Source organism: Papio anubis, chromosome 8 (assembly GCF_008728515.1).
Source record: "Papio anubis isolate 15944 chromosome 8, Panubis1.0, whole genome shotgun sequence".
Lineage (NCBI taxonomy): Eukaryota > Metazoa > Chordata > Mammalia > Primates > Cercopithecidae > Papio > Papio anubis.
The window spans coordinates 93,874,042-93,893,349 of NC_044983.1; the positions used below are offsets into that span (position 1 = coordinate 93,874,042).

At 37.7% G+C, this 19,308-nt stretch overlaps 1 protein-coding gene across 2 annotated transcripts in view; it reads right to left on the minus strand.

Moving 5' to 3' along the window:
* The window catches only part of STK3 (serine/threonine kinase 3), a 339,589-nt gene that overhangs the window by 19,560 nt on the left and 300,721 nt on the right, over positions 1–19,308 (minus strand). The window lies entirely within an intron of this gene.

The window sequence follows — 19,308 nt, forward strand, 5'->3', positions numbered from 1 at the left end:
ATTCTGGACAACATGGTGAAACTCTGTCTCTACTAAAAATACAAAAATTAGCTGGGTGTGGTGGCATGTGCCTGTAGTCCCAGCTACTCAGGAGGCTGAGGCAGGAGAATCACTTGAACCCGGGAGGTGGGGGTTGCACTGGGCTAGGATCATGCCACTGCACTCCAGTCTGGTGACAGAGCGAGACTCCATCTTAAAAAAAAAAAAGAAAGAAAAAAAGAAAGATGAGAAAGTAATATGCCACCGTTACTTCCAAATGGCTGAGTAAACATTGATTACAAACTAAAATTTTCAAACTCAGATGATTATAATGCACGAATAGTCCAAAAAGGCTTTTTTTTTTGGGGGGGGGTGTCTAAGAATGGCACCAAATTAGATTTTTAAAAACTGTTTTTGGGTATCAACTAATTTAATAGAGAACATGGCATCAAAATTTTATCTCATTATAATAACACCTTGCAAAATGAGTGTGTTCCCCAATGTTCCTGTAAGTCTTCAGTGCTGGGGCTGGACCAGGCTGCACCTCACACAAAGGCAGCAAGGCTTTGGTTTTATCCTCCCTTGAGCCAGACACCTGCCTTCTGAGTTGCCTCACTACTCATGTGGACATGGAAGCAGAGGCAGAGAACTGAGGTTGGGGGACAGCACAAAGAATGGCTGATCTTACTTTACATCTACCAGGAAGCTGGGAGACTGTGGTCACGAGTGGAAATTTGAGGATCAGAATTTCAGCTCTGGTTTGAATAATACACATTAATATGGAGCAGTTTTGCTAGTAAATCTTCACATTTTTATTTTACAAGATGAAATTTCAGCTCAGTCTTAAAAAGTACATTTTAATAAGGATAAAAGGAAAATGCATCTTTAATTACTGACCAAATGAAAGACATACTGTTGGTTTACCTCCTGTGGAAAAAGTAATAACACAGCTACATGACTGCTGAATTCAATGTGCTCTTGAGGAACTTTCCATAAAATATTAGTAAGTGACTGACATACACTGTTATTCAAGGAAGAGCTTATCTACTGGATAATTATTCTGAAACTGGTTTATATTCACATACAATAAATGTAACTCTCAATCTGAAAAAAATGACCCAGCAGACCTAGTGCTGAGCTGCCAGTACCTGGTACTAAGAGATCTAGAATTCTCCAAAGCTTTCTTAGACAAGAACACTGTGAGTAACTTTCCTTTTCCTTATTAGAGTCAGAGTAGCAGTGCATTACCAGAAATGATCAACTAATTTTGAAGAATACCACATGAAAAGAAATTACCTTCAAACTGACAAAAACATTGCAAGCTCGTTCACACAACACTGCCCATTTCTGGATACCCACGATTTACCTAAGTTCTTCTAGCCTATTTTCAGTTAGCAATATCCATTTGAATGAACCTCTTCCTGCTATAGTTCTCTTAACTACAGTGCATGATCTTGTGACTCTGTCAGGTCCACCCTAGTCCTGCCACTGCCAACCCACAGATCTCTTCTAATCACTCCCAGTTGTGAGAGACAGGCATAGTCCTAATCAGTTTCTTCTCACAGGCATGTTCACTGCCTCATCTCACCAGTACTCAGTACAAGGCCTTTTAAGTAGGCCACCCTCACTCTCACAGTTGTTTCTATAGTCAGAATAGCTAGCTGTGCTGGACCATGTTGTCAAAAGAAGGGAGAGATAACTCTTAAATATTGAGGAAGTTGAAGATTCTGTTAGCTATCTTCTAATTTTTCAATAACCAGAAACTGTCTTTCATTGGTCTTTAGTGAGTGTCGTCCTTAATTATATCAACTAATTTTAAAGATGACATTTTTCCTAGACAATTTTGCTAGCGTGACAGCATAAGCTTCCCCAACCCTTGGTAAATCTCTGCTCTAAGTATAAAAAACAAGACACTGTTTACTGACTCTTAAGAGGTATGGGTTTTTAATCTTGCAGGGTGACCAAGTGTTGAATATTTGGTAACAATTTTGTAAACTCTTTTACATCCCACTTAGAAATTAACTGATAGAATACCTGAGGGATAGCAGTAAAAGTGGAATCAGTAGAACAGAATAAAATTAAATGATCTAAATCAACTGCAGTGTAACTGAAACCTTCTGAATAGGCAGGTGGCTTCTGAAAAGGGTAGGGATAAATGAAATTACAGCTTGACTGGCTCAGAGAGTTTACAGGTTCGTAAAGGATGAGTGGCTTACAGCTCGATCACTGGCTCCTAAAAAGTTAGGAAATTGGGCCACTATCAGATCAATGATATCTGAAACTGAGAAACATGAAGCCATTGAGCTCTACAGATATGAATAGTGGCATCCACTGAACCCCTCTCACAAGGGCAACATTTCAACCTCTAAGCGAGGGCTAGGTCGCTAGCTATACAGTACCCTCTGGCGGCCAGATTTGGCACTGCAGATTTTCTGCCTTTCAAGAAAAGAGGTCTGGTTTTTTTTGTTTGTTTGTTTTTAATGCACAGACTTAGCATCGGGTTACGCCTTGATAAAGCCATCATAAAGTAAAAATATCATTAAGTCTAAAATGCATTTAGTACAGCTAACCTACCAAACATCATAGCTTAACCTAGCCTAAACATGCTCAGAACAATTAACATTAGCCTTCAGTTGGGCAAAATCATCTAACACAAAGCCCATTTTATAATAAAGTGCTGAATATCTCATGTAATTTATTGAATACTGTACTGAAAGTGAAAAAGAATAGCTATATGATTACTCCAAGTACCGTTTCTACTGAATGTGTAACACTTTCATATCACCAAAAAACTTTAAGTGGAACCATCATATGCCAGGGACTGTCTGTAATTCAAAATCTTTCCAGACAAGGAAGGAATCACCAATAGCACTGCTGGGCTATGGGTAGGTGGGCAACTACCTACTAGGTGTAAATCTGTCACCCAAAAAAGTAAGTTATTATAGTGGCTTTAAGGGAGAAAATGTTCCTGTGAATGTGTTTAAAATCGCATGGGTGTAGCTACTTAAATGAAGAAATCTGGTGAGTACTTAGCTATTTAAAATTTCATTCTTTGCAGGCACTTACTTTACAAGAAGTGTTCTTATATATAGAGATTCATATTGCTATAAATATGTACATAATAGCTAACATGCACTCAGTGCTTACCACTGGCAGACACTATGCTGTTATTTAATAGGCAATAATCCTATGAATTAGTATTATTAGTATCATGATTTTTCAGAGTTTACGTTTTCAGAGGCACTAAGAGTTGGAACTTCAAGACATTTAGCTAATAAAAAAGTGTGGCCAGGATTTGAATCCAAGGGAACCGAATTTCGGAGCCGGCACTCTTAAACACTATACAATGCAGTTAAATATATGTAGTTTACCGGCCATAATACATTTTTCCAAAAAAGAGATGGTTTCTTAAAAAATTTAAGTTAGATTCAGATTAGTATAGAGACTTGCAGGTCAATGATGCTTAAAAACTAAACTAAAACCCTATGCCAGTTGAGTGTTCATTTCCTAGAATGTTTACTCACATACACCTCATGGTGGACAGGGGAGTTTACAATTGGCCACAGAGCCTGAGACCTAATATTTTTCAAATCATAATATATTTTACAGTACTTTACAATTTACAAAGCATGTTTACATACATTGTATCACATAAACCTCAAAATAATGCTGTGAAATGGGGCAGATAATTCTGTAATAGGCATTATTCTTAACTTTACAGATGATTAATGAGGCTTAGAATGGTAAGTCATTTCCTTAAATAACACAATTCTTTCAAAATCTAAGATGTTCCAAATGACTGAATGCATTATGAATTGCCCTATCATAGGCTTTAACATCTGTCACATAAAATTTAAAAAAAAGATTTCTCACAATAAACCAAAATAAAATTTTACTTCATTTTATTTCTGCTTTATCTACAATAAATATTATAATTCAACAGTAATTACTATTGTTGAACTAGCAAAACCCACATAACAAAATAAAAACCAGAACATGAAAAGTTATAGTAAGGAGAATGAGAACAAGTATGGATCATAACATCCAGAGTTAGGAACGAAATGGTCCAAAAATTATGAGATTAAGATCAATGATTACATCAAGCACTCAGCATTTTTGTAATTATTTAAGTTTGCAAAGTGCCTTCAAAAATTTGTTACTCTTTTATAATCCCTAAGAGATCACTGAGAGACAATAATAGCCTTTACATGGCAGATGAAGAACATTTTGAAAGTACTATGAAATTAAGTTATTATTTTTGTTTAAAAGAAAACATCTTGTGATTCTAATCATAACCGAAAGCCCCAAGTTCTTTCTGAATATAAGCAATGCCATTTACAAACATTCCTGCTGCACCCATCTTCTACACCCCCTGTTGTCATGAATTTGCATACCTGCCTCTGATTACAGGCTGGATCGCCCCAAAGTAGTCTTCTCAGAAACCTATCTACACAGTCAGCTTCTTTCTCTTGTGCATCTTCAAACTCTCTTTGTCTTTAGCATCAACATGATTATACTTTCTGATATTTCCCATCTTAAACTTTTATCGTTTTTTCTTATCTCAAGAAAACCCTGCCTTGACTCACGCTCATTCCTCCAGTTGTCACAACTCCATCCCTCTTCTCCTTTAGAAAGTCAAACTTCTCAAAGTATGGAGAAAACAATCTCCATATTTTAAAATGGCAATCAAACTTCAACTTGCTCCATACTGGCTTCTGATCCCCTAATGCGCTCCAACTTTTCTCTTGTTAGGTCACCAAAGTTAAATGAATTCTTTTTAGTTTCTATCTGATTTGGCCCCTTGATACTTCGTCTACACCTTTCCTTCTTGAAATCTCCCTCTCTTGGCTCCTATAACACCATGCTCTCTTTTCTCCTACCTTTATGGCCATTTCTCAATCTCCTTTATTGGCTTCTTCTCAACTATTAAATGTTATAACTACTCAGGACTCTGGGCTTTTACTATATACTCCATTTCCTAGGCAGTCTCATACATGGCCTGGGCTTTAAATACCATCTATCTGATGTTATCTCTAATATAGATCTGTCTTCCGAGTTCCAGAACTTAGTAATTCTATTAGATGTCTCCTGGGTATTGCAATACTCAATACGTCCATATCTGATAGAGACCTTCTAAACTGTTTATCTTTTAACCTTTCCTATTTCACTAAATGGCTCTTCCGCCATCCAGCTAGTTGCAAAGGCTAAGAACCTACTAAATGTTGCCATGCTTTGTGTTCATACTACTTACCAAGATATGTCAAATCGATCCTCGTCTTCATCTGCTGTCATCTCGCCAGTCAAGGCCTTCTTATCTTGAGCATGCTGTTTCAACAGCTTCCTAACTAGTTTCCTTCTATCTTTGCTCCCCTTCAATTCAATCTCCAGACAGCAGCCAGAATTATTGTTTAAAAATGTACAATGGGTCATGTCCTGCCCCTAAGATACTGAAATGGCTCTTTGTTGCATCTGAAATCTGAATGCGGCCTTGCCTGAATCTAGTCCTGCCTTGGTCTGAAGCTTCAGCTTGTGCTACTCTAGCCATTACTACTATGTTTCCATCATGACTGATTCTCTTTTAGTTTCTCAGATTCACCAAGCTTTTTGCACACTGAATTGGGAGTAAAATGGTCCAAAAATTAAGAGGTTAGGATTAAAATGATTACATGCCTTTCCTTTGCTTAGAATGTTGTTCCACACTCCCCACTTTGGCTTCAAGTCTTTGTTAACACAGTTCTTTCTACTGAGAATGTCCTTTCCCTCATCTCTGCCTGATGAAGTTCTACTCATCTTTAGGACTGATCTTAAATGTCATCTTCATAAAGTCTTCCTGGTCAAATTTTCCCTATAAGCAGGTTGAGTTACTTTTTCTCCATATACCTAAAGATAATTTTGCATATATCTCTGTTATAACATTTATCACCGTACTGCAATTTTAAAAAAATTTCTGCCACATTAGAACTGTACTATGTGAGATACCTGAATATAGGACTGGGCCTTCTTTAGATCCCCAAATTTAGCAGGTGATTAACATCATCCAATCTGTCACCCATTAATATTGCTTTAAGAATAACAGCCATCTTACATGGCAACAACCACTAGTGAAGATTGTATTTATTAACTTGTGTTTGTCATCACTGTGACATACACATATTCAGAAAAACGACTCAATATTAATCATTAAAGATGTTACTGTGATGAAGTTTCCTGAAATCTGAGTTCATCTGTATGCCCATATCCAATGACTTGAATGTCTCAACCAATTTATTGGCTAGCACAATTCTCAAGCCTTATTAGGAACCATAATTTCTGTGGTTGACATCTTTTTTTTTTTTTTTGATACGGAGTCTCGCTCTGTCACCCAGGCTGGAGTGCAGTGGCCGGATCTCAGCTCACTGCAAGCTCCGCCTCCCGGGTTTACGCCATTCTCCTGCCTCAGCCTCTCGAGTAGCTGGGACTACAGGTGCCCGCCACCTCGCCCGGCTAGTTTTTTGTATTTTTTAGTAGAGACGGGGTTTAACCCTGTTAGCCGGATGGTCTCGATCTCCTGACCTCGTGATCCGCATGTCTCGGCCTCCCAAAGTGCTGGGATTACAGGCTTGAGCCACCGCGCCTGGCCGTGGTTGACATCTTAATGCTGAGTAGGAGCTGGAAGCTTTGTGGACTCTCAGGTTCATGCACCTGAAAGGCCTGTTTGCTTAAGGGTGTGCATGATCTTGCTCAGAAGCACCAAGAACAGCGGTGAGAAGAGAGAATGTAGAACATCCATTGTATACAAGAGGCAGTGACAACAGAGATGGCCTATTCAAAAGCCTTTAATTCTCAAGCACCAGGAAAACAATTTTAGAACTGACTACAATAGATCTTTTGCTAGACTGTTCTGAAGACTAATTTTTTAGAAAGCAAAACCATATTATCAGAATATTAATCCACAATAAGATTGAATACAATTTGTTAAAGAACAGACTCCATGTACTATTACAAAAATCAGGTCTGAGCTGAAACACCATCCACTTGAAATATTTAAAAATAAAAACAGACAACTCTCTTAAGGAGGTCTTTTAAAGCATCATCTGATATCTACGCTATGATAAAAGTCAGCATCAAGTTTAAAGAAGTGAAACAAAACACTATCACCATGCCCCTATGAGCTAAAACTTTGAGAATTATAAATGGCGGATTTAACAATGACAACCTTGCCATTTTTTTGCCAGATGCGAAACAAATTATGCTAGTTCCTCCTCTAGAATTTCTTGCTTTTTCTGTCTGTGACCTTCTCAGCTCACCCAAAAGCAGCACCATTCATTGACTGAACTGTTATTTGACAGTCTGCCATAATCAAATATGGTGAACAGAGTATCACGATGTTCCAGTTCACTTTAAAGCAAACTATTTAGGTCTATAAATTCTATCTAGGCCTTAGATACACTTCAAGGCAAAGGCAGGTATGTTGGGCAGAGAAAACATCAAGATTTGACTTTTACTCCAAAATGTACTTCAGTGTAGACTGGAAGTTTGTATTCAAAACATTAGGGGAGAAAAGTTTAATGTTACATGTGTATTCAACATAATAATATCCTCTGTTTTATCCAGGTAATTCATGAAAACCAGAGGTATGGAGGGAAGGTGAGAATCAGGCAGTGATTTGCTTACAGATATGAAATCTTGGGAGCAACTCAGTCCAGTGCAGAGACTTCTATTGCCCTACAAACTCTAATATTGGGCAGACTTGGGTTTTTACTGGTTAGGTAATGAAAAGCCCAAGGTAATTATCAGGACTAATCAGAATTACAAAGGGCACTGACACGAGGTCACTGTAATAAAGTTATACTTTATATTATCAGCAGTCTTAAAGGGCTATGGGTAAATGTTCTGGCTCTGTGGCCCCCTGATAAGCAGGATTTTCATTCCAATAGAAAAAGGAAAAAAACTGATTCCAGGTGGAACCAATATTGCTTCCCCACCCTTTTTTCAGTTGAGAGCTGACAATCATGTTACAAAATGAAAAAGGCAAATGCATGAACAGATTTTAGTGTTGCAATAAAACAAAAGTTACCACAAAACTAATGTGGCTTTTTAAATGACATGAATAACAGATTCTGGGCAAATGGTAATTATTCATAATTAATTTCATTTCAAAAATAGCCACAGCCAAAATTATTTTTACACAGTCAACCCAAAATGTTTCCAAATTCTCTAACATCTATAAATTAAATCACTCTTGATGATTTCCACTACAACCATGCAAGGTTTAACACTTTTACAACAAAGGAGTTTAGAATATATCACCCCAAAATACATTACTCTGGCACACTGACTATTTTGAGTAAAAGGTACTTGAAAAACAGCAACTGCAAGAACACTCTGATCTTTCTTCTCATAAAAGCAGGAAATGAAATTCCCATGTGAAAGATAGCCTCCCTCTACCAGAAGGAAAGCATCATTCTTATCATCAGGACGGGAAGTTGAGACCGAGGAAAATCTGTACAGATAAACCTTGTTAAGCTAACTCTTGTCTTTCTAGTTACTTCTCTGCCCAAGGCCCTCTGCCTTGTCACAGTTTCACAATTTACTACTCTTTCGCCAACAGAGTAGTAAATTCAGTATATAAGTTTTCAATTTTAACTGCATCTGTGGGTCTTCATTTCCTTATGAAGACTCCTTGCCGTGTAAAATTTGTACTAAATAAATTTCTATGTTTTTCTCCTGTTGATCGATCTATGTCAATCTAATTCTCAGACCTAGCTGAAATACCCTAGAAATTGGTAAAGGTACAATTTCACCTCACCTACAACACATACGTATCATTTAAAAACATCTTTCTCAACCCCAACTCCCTAGCAGCCATGGTGCACCCTCAATGTTGTGACTGAGAATTAAGGGTTCCTGAGCTCTTCTCCTCTGCAAATCCCACTCATGGGTTCTTCACCAAATGTCCATTCGCAATTCATTCAGCCATTTCCTATCTCCTCTCCACCTGAACAGGCCACCCCTGCAGCCCTGAAATGCTTGAGGGGCTTGGGAAGCTGAAATTCTGTGGTATAAGGTTTCAATGGCTAGCCTAGCATAATCATCACATGTGGGGGTGGCCCTAATGAAGGCAAGGGAGAGGGAAGGGAAAGGACACTGAGAAAAGGCTTCAGGAGTCTGTTTTAGGGCATCTTAGCCTTGGCACTAATGAACATTTGGTGGGGTCAGGGGAATTATTGGTTGTGAGGGGCTGTCCTGTGCGTTGTAGGATGTTTAGCAGCATCCCCAGAGTCTACTCACTAGATGCCAGTAGCCTTCCCCAAGTTTGGACAACCCAAATAATTCTAGGCATTATCAAATTGTCCCTGGGGGGCAAAATCACCCCTGTTTGAGAACCAGCAGTCTACTCTAGAGTCTTGGGCATAGAGAGGTGTAGGAAGAAAATTAAACAGAGGAAAGAACCTGAATTCAGACAGACTCTTGGGCTATGTGTGGAAGAAGCAAGTGGCTCTTGGTCACATGCTGCTCTCTGTGAACATGACTCAATGTAGCGGAAATTTGAGAGCGAGCACAAGGACAAGAGGAATGGAAGTCAGGAAGTGAGAGGAATCTGCAAGGAAGAATTCCAACGGAAATACTCTACCCCTCACTGACGAGGTGACCCCTATGTATCTACTAAAGAGTATTCAAACTCTTTTTCTTAAGGCGCTGGTTTATAAAAGCCATCAGGAAGCAGACTGAGATTTGGCGGTGGGGTGGAAGAAGGGGAGTTGGGAGGTACAGAAGGGTTTCCCCTACCTAAACTAAGCTCGGGCTGAAGATTGATCGAGTTTGCCTCCTGAGCAGAGCAAAGAACTGAAACATGTGAGAGGGTTGCAGTGCAGCATTTTAGCCAACTTTCCCAAGGCAGATGCCTGGAGTTCTCACTGAGGAAGCGGGCAGAACCTAGAAAAATCCTTACTACTCCCCCAAGTTTGCAGAGGGACTTCAGATGACTAAAAGTAGCTGCAGGAAAGAAAAAGGATATTTTCTTTTCTGCCTAGCCATTTACAAAGTTTTTTAACTCGTAGAAAATCATCAGAGTTCTTTCAGTTTCTGAGCCTCTCAAATAAAGTGGAAATACTATAAACTCATGTCACAGAGATGTTCTGAAGATTACATGAGACCACAGATGTTAAAGGGCCTAGCACAAAGGTGGCACAGGTGGCTCCCTATCTTCTGTCTCTCCTTCATTTTTGGTTTTCTTTGGGCTCATGTACCACATGCCAACATCTGTGCCACCAGAGCTTTCTCTATCTGCTCTTATACACTATATTTACCAGCTTCTGTCGTTATCTTGTTCTGTGATTTTCCTGTCTCCCTATGTTTCTGATGAGGTGGCAGTGGTACTTGCTGCTAAATACATCGAAGTCCTTTCATCACTGGTGACAAGAGTGCATGTGAAAGGTAGCAGTGGAGAAGATGCAGGAAAAAGAATGCCATAGTGAGGATGACATACTTCATCACTGTTTTACCCTTGACAGCTCTGACTGACTCCACCTGAGTGAAGACATGAAAAAATCTCTTTCTGCGTCATAGTGCAGGCGTGTAGTTTAGCAGGAAACTTGAGAGGCAGTTAAAAGATGAAGAAGCGGCCAGGCGCGGTGGCTCACACCTGCAATCCCACCACTTTGGGAGGCCGAGGCGGGCGATCATGAGGTTGGGAGTTTGAGACCAGCCTGGCCAACATGGTGAAACCCTGTCCCTACTAAAAATACAAAAATTAGCTAGGCATGGCGGCAGGTGCCTGTAATCCCAGCAACTTGGGAGACTGAGGTAGCAGAATTGCTTGAATCCGGGAGGTGGAGGTTGCAGTGAGCTAATATTATACTCTTGCACGCCAGCCTGGGCGACAGAGCAACACTCCATCTCAGGGGAGGGGAAAAAAAAAAAGATGAAGAAGTGTATCAGGAGTTCAGCTTTTGCTAAGTCAGAGAAAGTTCTTAACAGACTAACTCTTTCGCAGATAATAAACGGTGGACAAAATACAAGAACCAACTACTGAAGTCTCTGCAGAATGAACAAAAACACATTCTTCACCCTCCACAAGAAAACATTTACAATGTCTGGGATGTAATCCAAAATTACTTGACATACAAAGAATCTGGAAAATGCAATCCACCCCCAATGGAAAAGACAATTAACAGAAACCAACCTTGATACGACCCAGATATCAGAAATAAAAAGACTTTAAAGCAGCTATAATTACTGCTGAGGTAAGAGAAGATATGCTCACTATGGATGAAAAGAATGAGAAATCTCAGCAGAGAAACCAGAAATATAACAACAACAACAAAAACAAATAGGAGCTTTGAAACTTGAAAAATTCAATATCTGAAATAAAAAGCTTTCTGGATAGGCTTAATAGCAGAATGAAGATGACAAAAAAATGATTGGAAAAAGGTTAGTGAAAATTATCCAATCTGAAGAGGAGAGAGAAAAAAATTTAAAAAGACAGTGTTTCAGGACCCTCTGAAGTCCCAGAAGGTGGGGAATGGGAGAAAGTGGCGGGAAAAAACATCAGCGCAAATTACAGCTAAAAACAGTCCTAAATTTGGCAACAGACAAATTTATAAAGTCAAGAGGCTCGTGAACTGTAAAGAAGATGAAAAACAACATTAATCACAAAAATAAATGCCTAGGTTGATAGAAATCAAAAATAAAAAAGTTGTGAAAGGAGACAGAGAGAAAAACACATATACAGGGCAACAATTGGAATAATCAGAATTTTCTTTTGAAAATATGAAGTCCAGAAGACATCTGGAACAATATTTCAAACTTTCTGAGATAGGAGAAGCACACTTCACTTTAAATATAAAGGCATAGAGAGGTTAAAGTAAATGGATGTAAAAAGAACACGCAAACAGTGAATGATTATCGTACTAACACTGGAGGGGGAAGCATATCACCTGCCTAGCTGCCACAGTATGATTTCAAAAAAACTAGAACATTCACCAAGAACAAACAAACAAACAAAAAACCTCTTCAAATAGACCACGGAACTGAATTCCAACTTGTATCTGATAACAGCGATGACAGTATCTCTCTATAACAATCTTGACCAGCATATATCACCATTACTAGAAGCTACTGACAAGAAATCCAACCTTGGTATGCTGTACATGACTGTTCTCCCACCCTCCCAGTGAAATCAAGCAAAATTAATAATAGCCTACTACGTCAGAGGGACTCTTTTGGGGGAAAGTTTCAGGCTATGCTCTTGCCTCAAAATTGGCGGGGAAAACACATACACATATACATACACACAAAGCAAATATAGCAAAATGTTCAAAATTGTTGAATCTAAGTAGTAAATGTTAAGTGTTTATTGTACTATTTTTCAGCTTTTTGAATATATTAAATTTTTTTATACTGTAAAAAGAGAAAAATTAGCCAGAAGAGCTTTATTCAAAACACCTTCCCCTCCCTTTCCTCCATATTTTGATATATTCTTGGTGGGGAGGTATATCAGGATACTAATTGTATCTTTTGATACGAAAATAACTTCACATGATTCTGGTATATTTCAACCACTGCTAGAAAATCCACATGGATAAATGCTAGAATGAGGGCTAGGACTTTTTCTAGTTTGTCCATTACTGCATCTAGTATATTTTCAAGGAATAAATGTTCAATGAATTAAAAAAAAAGCTACCCTAGATGTTCAATAAAAAAGACATCTGCACCTATATGTTTACTGCAGCACAATTCACGATTGCAAAGATATGGAATTAACCTAAGTGCTCATCTACAGATGAGTGGATAAAGCAAATGTGGTATATCTGTATCATGGAATACTACTTAGCCATAAAAAGTAACATCTTTTGTAGCAACTTAAATGGAATTGGAGGCCATTATCCTAAGTGAAATAACTCAGGAATAGAAAATCAAATACTGCATGTTCTTACTCATAAGTGGGAGCTAAGCTATGGATATGCAAAGGCATGCAGAGTGGTATAATGGACACTGGAGTCTCAGAATGGGGATGTGGGATTGAAAAAAATCACCTACTGGGTACACTGTACACTATTCGGGTGATGGGTACACTAACAGCCCAGCTTCACCATTATACAACTTACCCATGTAACCAAAAACCACTAGTATCCCTAAAGCTATTGAAATTAAAAACAAAAACAAAAAACAAAACAAAACAAAAACTTGGTAAGCCTCCTAGACTTTATAATCTCAAGAATTCTCAACATTATCTGGGAAAATTGTTGGTAGGAATACTTTTGTTTGGTATTTTTTCAAGGATAGAATGATGTTTTGATAATCAGACTTCTCCTTTACTTGTCACTTAGTAACCTTCCATACTAAAAAAATTTAGTCATTGAAGTGTACCATTTATTCAACCGAAGCTAGTTGAATTCTCACATTTCTCACACTCCCCTTGAGCTGGCATCAAAGATTAACTTAAAAGGTCATGAAGGAATTCAAATTCAAGGAATTGAAATTTCCAGCATGCCCATCTTGACACTTTGAAATAAATATAAACATATCCTAATGTCACTTCATTACAGCATTCACCTTTCCGAGGAGCTCTAAAAAGAAAATAACCTGCAGGTGAATTTTTGACATGCAAGTCTTGAAGATAAAATAATGTAACATTCTTCCAGATCAGTTATATGCTTTAAAAGCATTATTTCTCCCTGAATAAAAATGAATCCGAAGGCTGTGATTCCTCAGAACAATTAAAGTTAAATGTTCTCAAAACAATTTTACATAGCTCATTCTAAATGTTCTTTACCAACTTTTAAATAAGAATGACAAATAAGAGACAGTCAAATGTTTTTATGGATCTTGTGAATAAACTATGTAAAGATAAAAAATACATATACATATAAAATACAATTTGTAAATTTGTAAATGAGGGCAGGGATTAGCAAGGCCAGGATGGATAAAGACATGTTTTCTGGCATTTAGGTAACTTTGTCCCCTATGAGATGACCCTCAGCAGCTGTCTCAATGTGTGCTCAGCAGTGATTTGATTCAATGACCAATATTCAAACAGCACTCCCTTAGAGTCTCTATGCATGACCTCTGACTGCTTGGTGCCTAACTCTCCACACATGTCAAACAGAGAGAAGAGTAATTGCTAGCTACCTCCCAGCAATTCTAGAAGATTTAATGAGGCAGGGAGCCAGACCTCCACGGTGAGTCAATTATTCCCTGGGTAGAAGTTATGTTATTTGTGAGGTGCCGTAATTCTAAGGATAATAGAGTATTGTACAAGCATTACAAATAGGTACTTCTCGATTCCCCAAAGTGTTGACATTAAATCTTTCAGAATAATATACTCACCTAGTAACAAATGGTCTAATATTTTATAAAACAGTTTGAATTTTATGGAATGAAAGCATACAGATTTTATAATGTTTCTTTTCTGATTATTAGTAAGAGAGAGAATGATCTTTTAGGACAAATGGGCTTAAAGGAATAGACAGATAAGGGAGAAGCTCTCTAACTGAATCCGGACCTATTAAAATGGCCAAGAGGTACCATGAACTATGTATTTCACTGAGCTGGGCCACGTCCAGAGTCCACTAATTTCAGCTTGCTCAAGTCAAGGCTAGGATGCTGCCGTAGTAGAAAAGATACAGATCTGCTGATGAAATGTGTTTCAATTCTTCTAAAGAAATGGGGCCCAATATTAACTTACATGATTATATAACACACATAAATACAGGCAGTAACAAACACTTAATTTTGGATTAGTGACTGTCACAGGATCTTTATATAGTTCACACAGGATGGTCATGCTCTCATAAGTTAAAATGGAGAAAATTGATTTTTTACACTAGATTAGCCACACAATATTAATCATATAAAATGTTTCCCTGAAAGTCTTGGCATAAAAATGGGCCAATGTGTTCTGTTTTGCCTTTTTCCCCAAAGTAAATTTAGATGGGGGTGGGGAGGGAAAACTTAAGCAATCACAAATTTCAAAATCAATAAATTCAAATTGTTTTTAAGGCAGTAAATACACAGGCCTGCCAAATGCTGCAGGAAATTGATGTACAATCTGTCTGGCAGCTGGACCATGTGAAAAAATTTTAGAAAAGACCTTAAAATAACCAAGACTCTGAAGGCTCAACAAACTTTGTTTTAGTAAGACAATTTTCCTGGTCCATAAAAAAGATAAGGAAGTAAGAGGTAGGATAACCAATTTAACTTAGGGTGTGGTGAATTATCTTGGGTATCTTAAATTGGTACTTAATTTGGTCTGGGCTCAGAAGAAATGGTTTACCATGGTGATTAAGACAGCTGCTAGGTGTCATGGATTTAAATTATACCACAGAACACAGGAGTGTGTTTGAACACAGACAGGTAGGACAGTCTCCAAAAAGCTAAGAGTGCCACCTCTGTTCAGCGAAAATTAAGTCAGTTTTTTACTACCCTTTAAGAGTTGCCTCCACTGATTTGGCCTTGAACATAGACTGAATGAGAAGATTTAGTTTTCCAACATATGTGCCACCATGACTTAAAGACTTAATATAATCCACTTTATTCTAAGTTCCAAAATTTTTCAGAAAGACCAGGAAGCCATTTAAACAAAGAAAATAATTTCCTTCCTACAAAAATCAGGGGAAATACTAACCTTTGTCATTCAAAATAGTTTTAGTTTGATACCAAAGTATCCTTATTAACACTTTGAGCAGGGACACTAACGTATTTTATTTTATTGTTCACTTCGAAGTTATAAAAGTAGTCTACATTAAATGAAAAAATTCAAACAATACCAATATAAAAATGTACTAACTAGTGTAAGTTCACTTTTGACTCTGAACCCCCAGCTACTGAACTCACCAGGGAAAACTACTGCGATTTGTTGAAGCGAAGGGAGTGGAGTCTACATTAAATTAGAATACAATAGTGCAAGTTTATGGACTTTTTACATCAATATATGTACTTTCAATGTGACTAAACAATTTCACCATTTACTGTTTTTTCTTTTTCAAAGTAAATATAAAGACAGGTACCTTTGGGGAAGAAAAAAGAAAAGAAAAAAAAGTAAATATAAAGAAAACACTGGAACTAGATTTTCAATAGCGCAGTTAATAAGGATTAGAAAATACCATATATAATAGAAAATAATAAGATTTAAAATTTTAAGATCCTCTTTTTATGACTTAAATATTTATATGTATAATATACATATGTACATGTGTATACATACATATATACAAACTACATATTACAGGATATAAAATACTGAGTAACAATGAATCTGATCTTTTTGGATATTCTTGAAAAAAGTAAACTTCATCATTTGATCTATCTAGCAGAATTTTATTGATGGCTCACGCCTGTAATCTCAGCAGTTTGGGAGGCTGAGGTGGGCCGATCACCTAAGGTCAGGAGTTCAAGATCAGCCTGACCAACATGGTAAAGCCCTATCTCTACTAAAAATACAAAAAATTAGCCAGGCATGGTGGTGTGTGCCTGTAATCCCAGCTACTTGGGGGGCTGAGGCAGGAGAATCACTTGAACCCAGGAGGCAGAGGTTGCAAGGTTGCAGTGAGCTGAAATTTTGCCATTGCACTCCAGCCTGGGCAAAATGAGGGAAACTGCATCTCAAAAAAAAAAAAAAAAAGAATTTTATTTATAAATCTAATGCTTTAGTGGCAGACCAGGAGACAACCCATACACAAGCAGTCAATTTGAATTTTATCTAGAACCATTACTGTTGCCCTGAAAGCCAGATTCATTTTAGTCAACTAAATTTTATGGATTGTGTTTTATGAACAAAATATTGTATGAAGCTCTAGAAAACAGTCAGCAGAAGACAGTCCTTCTTCTCAAAGGCTTTCCAATGCATTATCAAAAACATACATAGTCACAAGTAATTACAATTTGAAAGCAGCCCACAGATAAAGAAATTAATTACTACTGGTGGGGCTGGAGATAGTTTAACAGAAGAGATAGGTTTAAGCTGGGTAAGATTTCAACTAGCAACACAGGAATGAAGGATGCTCGAAAATAGCACAGAAAGGCACAAGGAAATAGTACAGACAATTGTACAAGACAAAGAAGTAGGAGGTTGCCATGTACATGTGAAGGATAATGAAGTGGTAGGGCGAGACTAGAGTTTAGGGGGCACAGAGAAGGCAGGAATAAGAAATGAGGCTGAAGAAGTAGATGGGGGCAGATTTTAGAGTCTATCAGCAATAAACCAAAAAATTTAGCATTTATATCACAGAAGTAGGGGACCATCAAAGGTTTCTCAAAGTGAATGACATGATCAGAATAATAATGCACGAGTTCAAATGGAAAAGAACAGTTAGGCAGAATACGACCCATGACAAAGCTCCAAGGAAGAGGTAATGTTGCGTAGATTTAAGGACAGTAGCAATGAAAACTGGACAAAGGAAACAGAACAAAAGACACATTCTGAAGGCAAGCTGATATAAGGAAAAGATCTTAGGCCCCAGGTTAAAGATTTGATTTCTGGCTCCTCCAACTATTTGCTTTTTGGCATTGGGCATGTTTCTTAGCTCCTTTAACATATAGTTTCCTTATCTATAAAATAGGAATAATGCACTTGCCTGTGTGGGGGGAAAAAAAACTGTGAGAAAAATATAGAAAGCTGTCTAGATAATTCATGTCTACACACTTATTTATTCAACATCACATAATGACAAGAAGAATAAAATGTAGCCCCTATCTGGTTGGGGAAACAGACATACAAACAACTAAAGTGACAATGATCTCATGTAATTGGACCTATACTAGGAGTAAGATCCAACAGCAACACAGAGGATAAGGTGTGTGTAAAGCCACTAGAGACTGTGTAAAAGTAGTGAAAGGGTTCAATGAAGTTCCATAGAGGTGATGTATGAACCAGGCTACTCACAACTTTTAAGGTTTCTTATTTTCACATCAAATCGCCAGGTCCTTCACCACATATATTATTTATTTATTTATTTATTTATTATACTTTAAGTTCTAGGGTACATGTGCACCATGTGCAGGTTTGTTACATATGTATACATGTGCCATGTTGGTGTGCTGCACCCACTAACTCGTCATTAGTACACAACCCCCTAGGACACGGTGGTATCATTTGAATTCTGGAGTGTGAAAGTCCAAAGGAAATGCTGGAGGAAAAAAGGGGAGGTGAGGGGAGAGGAAGAAAGATTAGAGGAGTATGAATGAATTTTAGGCAAATACCTTCTCAGGAAACAATACTTGAAAGAAAGCCAGATAATTCTTAAGATTCCCAGTGTGATACAATGTTAAGGCAGCAAAACTTAAATGAAAGAATGTAATGAGTTCCAGGTGTTGTTTAGATTTTTTTCAGTAGGTGAAGCTGAGTTGAGGTGGCTACTGTCAGTGTCAATGCCCTGTCTGAACAAGTTTTCATTTAACTTCAAGCAACAAATACATAGGCTTTTGTTTAGACTGTTTGCATATATTTGTCTACTGCTGCTAAGAGGCAAAATAACCTCTTTCTCGAGAAAGTGAGATAAAACTATGTTTGCAAAAACGTTTATTTTTTAATCTTTTCATGGATCAAGTAATTTTATCTAATTTATTCAACAAATACTTATTGAATAGTTACTGTGCATAAGGTCCAGTGGAGAATATGAGAGCATATAATATGATATAGATTTTATCACCAAGAAGGTCTGAGTATCATAAGTTCACTATAAAGTAGAAGGTAATAAATTCAATGAGAAGTATACAGATAAAGTGCCACACAGTATAAAGGAAGGAGATTACTTTGAGCTGGGAGGATAAGGATTTGGCACTGGCATTAGGACAGAGGGGACTAGGTTGTGTTACTCATGTGACAAACACTTACTGAGCACATACAATGTGCATGCACTTACCTAAATGCAATGAGACTCTGAGGTGATTTAGTCCAATTCCTTCACTTAATTCACTAGAAAATGAAAACTCAGAAACTTAAATAGCTAATTCAAGGCCAAGATGCAATTTGAATTGATATTTCCAGTCTGCAAGTCCAGTAATTTCTACCAGCTACCCTGTCTCCTCCAAAACTCTCAGTCTGAATTTTTTGTCATGTACAATCATTATTTCAAAAGGCATTCCATTCTACTAAAAAATTAATTTGTTATAAAATGTGCTTTCCAACATTTAGTTAAAAGTTGCCTTCATTTTTTTTTTTTTTTTTTTTGAGACGGAGTCTCACTGTGTCTCCCAGACTGGAGTGCAGTGGCGTGATCTCAGCTCACTGCAAGCTCCGCCTCCCGGGTTCACGCCTTTCTCCTGCCTCAGCCTCCCGAGTAGCTGGGACTACAGGCGCCCGCCACCTCGCCCGGCTAATTTTTTGTATTTTTAGTAGAGACGGGGTTT